This window comes from Cryptomeria japonica, chromosome 10 (assembly GCF_030272615.1).
Source record: "Cryptomeria japonica chromosome 10, Sugi_1.0, whole genome shotgun sequence".
In the NCBI taxonomy this organism is placed as follows: Eukaryota; Viridiplantae; Streptophyta; class Pinopsida; order Cupressales; family Cupressaceae; genus Cryptomeria; species Cryptomeria japonica.
In genome coordinates, this window is record NC_081414.1 from 767,142,796 (window position 1) to 767,152,547 (window position 9,752).

At 37.5% G+C, this 9,752-nt stretch overlaps 2 non-coding genes and 1 pseudogene across 2 annotated transcripts; all 3 read left to right on the forward strand.

Moving 5' to 3' along the window:
• The first annotated feature begins 6,613 nt into the window (after window positions 1-6,613).
• TRNAG-GCC (transfer RNA glycine (anticodon GCC)) lies at window positions 6,614-6,684 on the forward strand. Its single transcript has one exon. It is a non-coding gene; the product is annotated as a tRNA-Gly (tRNA).
• A 527-nt stretch (window positions 6,685-7,211) lies between these two features.
• TRNAT-UGU (transfer RNA threonine (anticodon UGU)) lies at window positions 7,212-7,283 on the forward strand. Its single transcript has one exon. It is a non-coding gene; the product is annotated as a tRNA-Thr (tRNA).
• A 298-nt stretch (window positions 7,284-7,581) lies between these two features.
• LOC131027046 (U6 spliceosomal RNA) lies at window positions 7,582-7,718 on the forward strand (annotated as a pseudogene).
• The last annotated feature ends 2,034 nt before the right edge of the window (window positions 7,719-9,752 follow it).

Sequence of the window (9,752 nt, forward strand, 5' to 3'; positions counted from 1 at the left end):
TTGGTATTGCTTTTTATATTGTAATAATGCTTCATCTTGCCACCTTAGGACACCATATGACCCCCTAGGACATCATATACTCCTAAAGGGTCATGTGGTGTGATAAGGGGTCACATGATGTCATTAGGTGTTATGAGAGAGAGAGAGAGAGCTTAGATTAAGGACATTCCATTGTCTTTTACTTTATAATATATTGGCAGGTAACAGGTCAGATGTTTTTTGGACCATGTTTGAAGGGGATTTGATGGTTCAAAAGAAAGGAGTGATTCTGATAAAGGAGGTCGGAGATAATATTATTATGTTCCAAGTGGTATATAACGAGATGGGTAAACAAAATATAGTGATGAAGGAGGTGGGAGGAGAAAGTATTGTGTTTCAGGTTGCAGGTTTCATGGAGAATAGAAGAGTAGAAGTGATAGTGGTGGAGGTAGGAGGAGAAAGCTTGAAAGTGTTTCTTAATTTTATCTACATAAGAAAAATGGGTGATAAGAGAGAGAGAGAGAGAGGGATGGGGTATGGAGGAAGGGAGAGAGGGGGAGTGGTGCAGGAGCACCTAGTTTTGAGTCCAATTTCTACATTATGGTGTGTTTGTTCATAGTTTGGTTTGGATTGGTGAATAAGACTATTCTCTTAGGTCTCTTTATGTTTTTTTAGTTCTTTGGTAAGTTCAATGTCCTTAGGGCAATGTATTTTCTCAATTTTGGCTTGTAAGCCCTTGTAAGCCTCAAATGGCAAAACCTTGCATTTTGATGAAAAATGCCTTGAATAGCCTTGTTTGGCATTGGGAAATGTCAATGTAGTGGTTTTTAGTCATCTTAGATGGTTTTGAGAATAAAATTAAGCATGTAAGGCAAAAATGCACTTTTTGGCAAAAATTGTCAAAGTTGCTTAACAACTTTTTGCAACGTTGAGCAAATTTTTGCATTTTTGTGCAAAGGGTTGGTTAAGGAGCCAATGGAGAGTTATTTAGGCCAAAAATGGCATATAAATCTTTGAGAATCAATTTAATGAGGTTTTTCAATGCTTGGAATAGATTGGAATACATTTTGAGACCAATTTTGAAGTTTCACTTTGCATTTTGTCAAGAATTAGAGCAGCAGTCCATACTTAATGGATTGAGTGCATTGTTTCACCTTTCTTATTGTTTTGCACATGTTATTGTAGTGCTCGGGAAGAAATTTATTAGTTTATTTGTAGGTTTGAATTGAGTTTCTCATTTTGTAAGCTCTCGGCCTAAGTAAGGGTTTGAGAGGCCCAGACATGGTTCCAGCTTGAAGTCCTTTGAGTTCTTCTCAATAACCCTTGGGACTTGAGACATGGAGCCTTTGTACAGTGTACATAAATTTTATTTTCCTTTGGAGGTCATTGAAAGGCCAATGAGCATCATTTTCTAGGCGAGCTCAATCATAGCCCAGTTAGAAAATGAATGAGATTATGGAAGTGTTTGTAGGAATGAGTAGGGTTGGAGTTGCAGAGTGTTTAGGATGATTAAGTGATGTGTGGAAGAGTATATGTGTGAATTTGGAGGCATGGTAGATCAAGGAAGATACCTAAACCTTGGAAAAAGACCAAAACAAGCCTAAAATCACCTAAAACAAGCATTTCTTGGGTTTCGTACCTGTACGGTTAGAATGAGATTCCTAAATTTAGAATTTGGAAAGTACTTCCAAAAGGGTATCCTGATCAACAAATAGTTTGTGTGGGTCTTTGGAGAAGTTGGGAGAAAATCCACAAAAATCGGTTAGGTAGGGCTACTAGGCCTAGAAAGTAGGAAAAGGAAGGAGTGATGGGGAAAAGAATGAAACCCTCATTCAAAAACAATTGATTGACTTTGGAAAACATCACAAACACCTGTTACAACCTTTGTAAGTACTTTTTAGGAGTTTTACAGTGTAAGGTTGGATTTATAACCCCGGTGAATCTCAACCATGCTTAAGCAATCAGTGAGCACATCTGGATTGGGAGCACTCCTAGGGAGCTTAGGTGTCCAGATTGATTAGAAGACAATATTTAAAAAGCATGACGCCCAATAGGACAACATCCGACTGCCCTTAAACAAGATATTAGCTCTCTTTGAGTAACCTCCCCATCAGGGAACATGATATTTTGTTATTCTTGTAAGCAGTATTGGTACTGCTTTTTATATTATAATAATGGTTCATCTTTCCACATTAAAACACCATAATTCCATCTTGATACCTAAGGTATACTTACCTAAGCATGGAGTTCCATTTTCTTTGTTGCCTCAAGGAGTCACTTGACTTCTTTTCTTTGGGGGAGTATGGTGCAAGAACACCTAGTTTTGAGTCCAGTTTCTACATTTTGGTGTGTTTTTTCATAGTTTTGTTTGGAGTGGTGAATAAGAGTCTTATCTTAGGTCTCTTTATGTTTTTTTAGTGCTTTGGTAAGTTGAATTTCCTTAGGGCAATGCATTTTCTCAATTTTGGCTTGTACGCCTAAAATGACAAAACCTTGCATTTTGATGGAAAAATGCCTTGAATAGCCTTTTTTGGCATTGGGAAATGTCAATGTAGTAGTTTTTAGTCATCTTAGATGGTTTGGAGGAGAAAATTAAGCATGTAAGGCAAAAATGCACTTTTTGGCAAAAATTGTCAAAGTTGCTTGACAACTTTTTGCAACGTTGAGCAACTTTTTGCATTTTAGTGCAAAGGGTTGGTTAAGGAGCCAATGGAGAGTTAGTTAGGCCAAAAATGGCATATAAAGCTTGGAGAATCAATTTAATGAGGCTTTTCAATGCCTGGAATAGATTGGAATACATTTTGAGACCAATTTTGAAGTTTCACTTTGCATTTTGTCAAGAATTAGAGAAGCAATCTGTACTTAATGGATTGATTGCATTGTTGTAACTTGCTTATTGTTTTGAAAATGTTCTAGTAGTGCTCCAAAATCAATTTGATTAATTTATTTGCAGGTTTGATTGAGTTTCTCATTTTGTAAGCTCTCGGCCTGAGTAAGGGTTTGAGAGGCCCAGACATGGTTCCAGCTTGAAGTCCTTTGAGTTCTTCTCAATAACCCTTGGGAATCGATACATGGAACCTTTGCACAGTGTATATAAGTTTTATTTTCCTTTGGAGGTCATTGAAAGGCCAATGAGCATCATTTTCCAAGCGAGCTCAGTCATAGCCTGGTTAGGAAATGAATGAGATTATGCAAGTGTTTGCAGGAATGAGAAGGGTTAGAGTTGCAGAGTGTTTGGGATGATTAAGTGATGTGTGGCAGAACATATGTGTGAATTTGGAGGCGTGGTAGATCAAGGAAGATACCTAAACCTTGGAAAAAGACCAAAACAAGCCTAAAATCACCTAAAACAAGCATTTCTTGGGTTCCGTACCTATACGGTCAGACTGAGATTCCTAAATTCAGAAGTTAGAAATTACTTCCAAAAGGGTATCCTGATCAACAAATAGTTTGTGTGGGTCTTTGGAGAAGTTAGGAGAAAATCCACAAAAATTGGTTAACTAGGGCTAATTAGGGCTCTAGGGCTACTAGGCCTAGAAAGTAGGAAAAGGAAGGAGTGATGGGGAAAAGAATGAAATCCTCACTCAAAACCAATTGATTGAATTTAGAAAACATCACAAACACCTACTACAACCTCTGCAAGCACTTGTTAGGAGTTTTACAGTGTAAGGTTGGATTTAACCCGGTGAATCTCAACCATGCTTGAGAAATCAGTGAGCACATCTGGATTGGGAGCACTCCTAGGGAGATTAGGTGTCCAAATTGATTAGAAGACAATATGAAAAAAGCATAATCCCACTAGGACAACATCTGACTACCCTTAAACAAGGTATTATCTCTCTTTGAGTAACCTCCCCATCAGGGAGCATGATATTTTGTTATTCTTGTAAGCAGTATTGGTACTATTTTTTATATTATAATAATGGTTCATCTTGCCACATTACAACACCGTAATGCCATCTTGACCCCTTAGGACATCATATGCTCCTAAAGGGCCATGTGGTTTTAATGTGGGGTCCTAAGGGGGATGGAGAGAGAGAGAGAGACAATGGGAAAGGGAGGGAGGGAGATGTGGGGAGAGGAAGAGAGATGTGGGGAGAGGAAGAGATGTCACATGATATCGTTAAGGGTCACGTGGGGTCCTAATTGAGCCACGCATGTGTTACAACACCATATGACCTCTTAAGATACCATAATGACCCCTTCAGATATCATACATGGTCCGAAGGGGTCATATGGCATCATTGGGGGTCATGTAGGGTCATAATGGGGCCGCACGTGTGTTTGAACATCATATGAGCCCTTGGGACATCATATGGTCTGAAGGGATCATATGTGTGCTAAGGGGCCTTATATTAAATGTCATTAGGTGTTATGTGGGGTCTTGAGAGAGAGAGAGAGAGGCAGGAATACAATGTACAATAAGATATTAAAAGACAATATATATCAATATACATGTACATGTAAATATACATATACATATAATACACATAAAATATCAAAAGATAATACACATACATACTACATATGTGCATGTTCATATATATATATATATATATATACAATATCTACATATATACATATTATACATATACATATATGTATGCATACACACACATTTTAAACATACACGTTACTTTCTTTATGTTATAGTATCACAGGAAAAACTGTGTACGCGGTATTTTCTCCTTAGAACCACGTTGTACAGGCTACTTATTCACAAAAAAACCTCGTATGTGGTTCTTATTCAAAAGAAACCCCATACGCACTCTTGTTTGTTTAGGCTTGTGAATAGGCTTGGATGACAAATTTGTGGTTTGGAAGTTTGATTTCCCTCAATTTCTCTCCTTTTTGACGTGTTTTATTTTATAAACTTGGTTTCTTGACTTTCTCATCATTAGGTTTACACTTCATCAAGTGGGTATTTCTAAAATTGCCACCATATTTTCACCCATCTTCTGAGATTTCTAACCATATATATATATATTACACACCAACACTTATACCCCCCTTTTTGCACACCATCTTGGTGCACTTACCCAAAGTAGTCATAACCAGTGTAGTATTTTGTAGCTTGATAGATAATTTCACAAGCTTTCCATAACGCTTCAAACAATTTGTCAATCAGACTTTCCCAAATAAAAAATTATTGGCCTCCGAATGTAGGTCTCCTAAAATGGGAAATATAAAAATGTGTTGGACACATAAATGAGTTGTAAAAGGGAGTTGCATGTGTTGATGTGTGTTTTGACACATCATATGGAACCTTGGATTGAAGATAAGTTAGACGCCACTTTTTGGGCACGGTTTAGGTCATGGTTTTTTAATAGCATTTGATGGTTTCATGTATTGTACCTCCTATATATCGGGTACGTGAGATGGTGGTTGTGTGTAAGAGTTTTATTGCTATTGAATCTTTAGTTGGTGATAGTCCTATGAGAAGCTTTCTTTGCAAGTATATTGTATTTTGTTGTTGAATTTTGAAAAATATATAACGCAGCTTTTAGAGTGTGGGTTTTTCTCCCAAATTATTTTCTTCAAGTAAATCATTTTGTTGTGGTATGCATGGTATTTATGCTACTATTGTAAGGATCTGAATTGTTTTTGCATAACCCTCGTCTCAATGTTAGTATAGGAAGTTGTTCCGCTAACATTTGGAATTGCTTACTTTTTACATGGTATTTTATTTTAGATTGGCATTGTGTGACTTGTTAACAATCAAACTTGGTCATCCCTTAACTTTGGGGTGTGCCTTTCTAACTCACATTTCTTTGAATAATGTACCATTATCTTGTAGAACAAATAAGATCTAATGAAAACTTATTCTTGAAAGAAATATTGTAAGATGATTATAAATAATAAATGAAAAGGTATAAAAATGTGTCATCCTTTGTGAATGAGCCATGCCAAGTTTTTTTGTGTCATACCAATTTTAAGGAATTCATTTGAAGAGATTAATATTGTTTTACTACATTGTATGTGTAGCATTTAAAGATATATGCATAAGGTATGCGAGTGAAAAGTGATTTGCAATGTAGGTCATGCTAGTCTATCCTTTCATCACCTCATGAGTAAAGAGGATGTGAGAGAAAAGCAAATTGTAATGCAGGCCATGCCAGCCTTAAACCACACACAATAAGCAACATATTAAGCCTAGAGAATGTCAATCAACTCTGAGTGTTTAAAACTTTTAAACGTAGAAATCAAACCCTAGTGTGTGTGATTTAAGCTGTCCAATCCTTTCATGTCCTTACGAGTAAAGAGAGTAAATGCTACAGGCTGGCTGCGCTAGTATTTAAATATATAACCTCAACTCCTACTCTATTCTAAGCAGAACGAATAAACACATGTAAAGAAAAAAATTCTAATAGCCCGAATTTACAAATAATGGGGATGTAGCTCACATGGTAGAGTGCTTGCTTTGCATGCGAGAGGTACGGGGTTCGATACCCAGCATCTCCATTTTTAATTTTTTCCTCTTTCGTTTCGTATTAACATACATGTGGGGAATTCAGCTCCCGGATTCCTTTTCACTTGCAGCACTAGTGGTCCAGTGGTAGAATAGTACCCTGCCTTTCGTTTCATATTAACATACATGTGCGGAATTCGGCTCTCAGATGAATTTGGACTTGTAGCACCAGTGGTCTAGTGGTAGAATAGTACCCTGCCACGGTACAAACTCGGGTTCGATTCCCGGCTGGTGCATTAGCAATTTTTGTGTTTTGCAGATAGTACTGTTTTAATCTAATTAGAACAACATTCAGTAGCAGATAAAACATCAATGTAACCAAGCTTAACGCACACCGGCTAAGAATAATTTATATTTTTAGAGTTTTTATCAAGTGCAGTTAAGACCTACATGGGCGATAGACCCGTGTTTGAATCTATATATTCAACGATTGAAATCTTCAGAGTGAAAGAGAATTAAAGTGAAAAAAAATTTATTGACAGGCAGTCCATCCGTTAACATTAAAACCCTTCTCCCCATGTAGTAAAATGAAGTTCCAAATGACAGGTCTGCGACAAGACGCTAAATTAGTATACTTAGAAGCGGAGCACACACAGTATAGTGAAGCAAGGAACGGCCATATTACAGCAGCAGCAGCAAGAGCTGGAGATGCGGGGTATCGAACCCCGTGCCTCTCGCATGCAAAGCGAGCGCTCTACCGTTTGAGCTCAGTGGTAGAGAAAGTAGAGTATGATAGATTAATCCTTGAAATTCGTGTCGCGTAGCCTTTATAGCTCAGTGGTAGAGCGTCAGTCTTGTAAACTGAAGGTCCGCAGTTCGATCCTGCGTGAAGGCAATTTAGAGTTTTATTGTCTTGTCCCGTGTCTCTTGTCTCTTGTCTCTGATCAGCTGAAATCCTTTTGCTTGAGTAAAATGCAATCATCTCTCTCCTCGCCAGGTGAGCCGTGCAATGGATGGACGGACTGGCGTTCCCGTAATTGGAGGTTTGGATCGTGTTTTGGTTGGAGCAGGAGTTGCACAAGTTATCATTCGTTCGCATTTTAATGTCAACATGTAGCCTGCCTCGTCAGGTGGAGAACCGTGTCTCGTGTGTCTACTCCCGAGGCAATGGAAGGAAGGACGGATGGACACGGGTGGCTTTAATCCCACATTCATTACACGTAAATGATACTCCCACGAACCTCTGTCTATACAGCACCCACATTGTACCATTGAGCATGGCCCCTGCGCAAGGATGACACGCATAAATCGAGAAATGGTCCAAAAATTTTTTATTTATATTCCTCCTCCTCACCTTATTCTATTTTTTTTAGTTTTTAATAGATTTATATCATTAGTTGTGCATAAATGTTTCATACGACTGCAGAAAAAGTCAATTATGGACTAAAAAGTGAGTAGTCATTTATTAATGGGAGACTAGTTATCATTTTCTAGTTTCTTTAAAGTTACATATTAGGGGGTTGGGTACACAAGGAGTGCACACTTATTGGAACATGGGCGGTAAGGTGCTCTTCCCCTTGTCATTTTTTTCAGTTTTGAGAAAAGAAAAAGTTTTTGAGTACTAATATTATTAGTACTTGTGGGTAGTCTTTGAGTTTTAGTATTGCAAAAGAGTAGACTAGGTTGGTGATTTAGACAACATGTCCATTAATGTTTTTGTGATTTTTAATGTTTGGAGAGGCTAATAGTTGGTTGAGTAAAAAATAAATTAGTGTTTATCTATCTATGAACTATGCCCCCCACCTTGCTGCCCCACACACACTAGAATTCCCCCCCACCTTGCCTTTCACCCGGATAGCCGGATGACCCCCCACCCTACTGCCCCACACACGTTTGGGTGGGTGGGGGGAGATAGACGTTGCTCCTAAGTTCCCAACCCTGATCCTATTGAAGATTTGCCTATCCATGCTACTCGGGTTAGAGTGTAAGCTGTCACGATGCTTTCGACTACTGGACTCTCACCATCTAGGAAGCGGTTGTGTTTAGGTATTGGATTTGATTTTAGTGTTATGAGTATTATTTGTGATAGTCAAAGTCTTATTTTCATATAGGACTTACTTGCATTATTCTAATATTAGGATTACAGATACATAATATCGCTTTATTCATGACATTATTGAGAGTAATAACATCATGGTTCAAAAGGTGGATTTCAAATTCCCTTACAAAACTAGTGAGCGTAGATAAGAATTGTTGGTTTAGGGAGCCTATGGGTCATGTTTCATCTACAATTGGTTCATTTTGAATTTATTTTTATCTTATTATAATGTATAATATATCAAGTGGGGGAATGCTAAGAATCAATCTAATAATAGCCAAGTGCAATCCTATGCATGTTTATCCAACTTTCTTGCAACTGGTGTTTGGATGCCCATGGGAGAGATGAGAAATCAAATTAATTAATTATTTTTAGCTAACATGTAGGATATAGAACATTTTTATATGTATATATTAACAAGGGAGGTTATAATTGGCGAGAGTTATACAGTCATCATCATCAATTAAATTGATCATCTCTCACATATAACACTTAAGAGATACATTAGGGGGAAGGGAGTATTCTTTAATGGTAAGTGGGATCCATATTAGTTAGTGGCTTTATGGGGGAGTGGGAATGTTTTCTTATAACTTGGATTTTGCAACAAATATGTTGTATTGATAGATATCTACCTTGAGTTCCAACATAATTACGCATTGAGGAATGGGTTTTGTCTTGTTCATCATGGTTTTAGTGGCCACTTTTTTGGCAGTGTACCTTCCTATAGAGGCATGTCATCATCCTTGTGCATGCTACACATGCATTAAATCATCTCATGGTAGGCATAGGAAATATTGGACGTATAGATGTTTCACATTCGTTGGTCCTCGATGATACCAAGGAATATTCTCTCGTCGTCAATGAAATAATTTGTTTCTTTTGTATTTTTCCATCTATCATTGTACGATGTCCTCAATTGCTTGCACGAAGAGAATATTCAATGAGTATTTCAAGGACAAAGAATATTTTGTTTGTAGATTTGAATATTCCATCGCCCATGTATACTAACATCAACACCTTCTCCCCCAAACTTGGCCCCTTCATTGTTCCCCTATTTCACTTTTTGCCTTTTCTTCAAGAGGATCATTTTCGGGCATACAAATGCATTTTTTACTGTTTTCTTTTCATTCTGTTTAACTTTTTTGCCCTCTATCTAATGTTGTGATTATTTTTTTAGAATACAATATGGACTTTTTTTTTCCAAATTTATGTTTCTCAAAGGACACCCTACATAATTCACATTATTGGAACTTCAGAAGGCTCGTT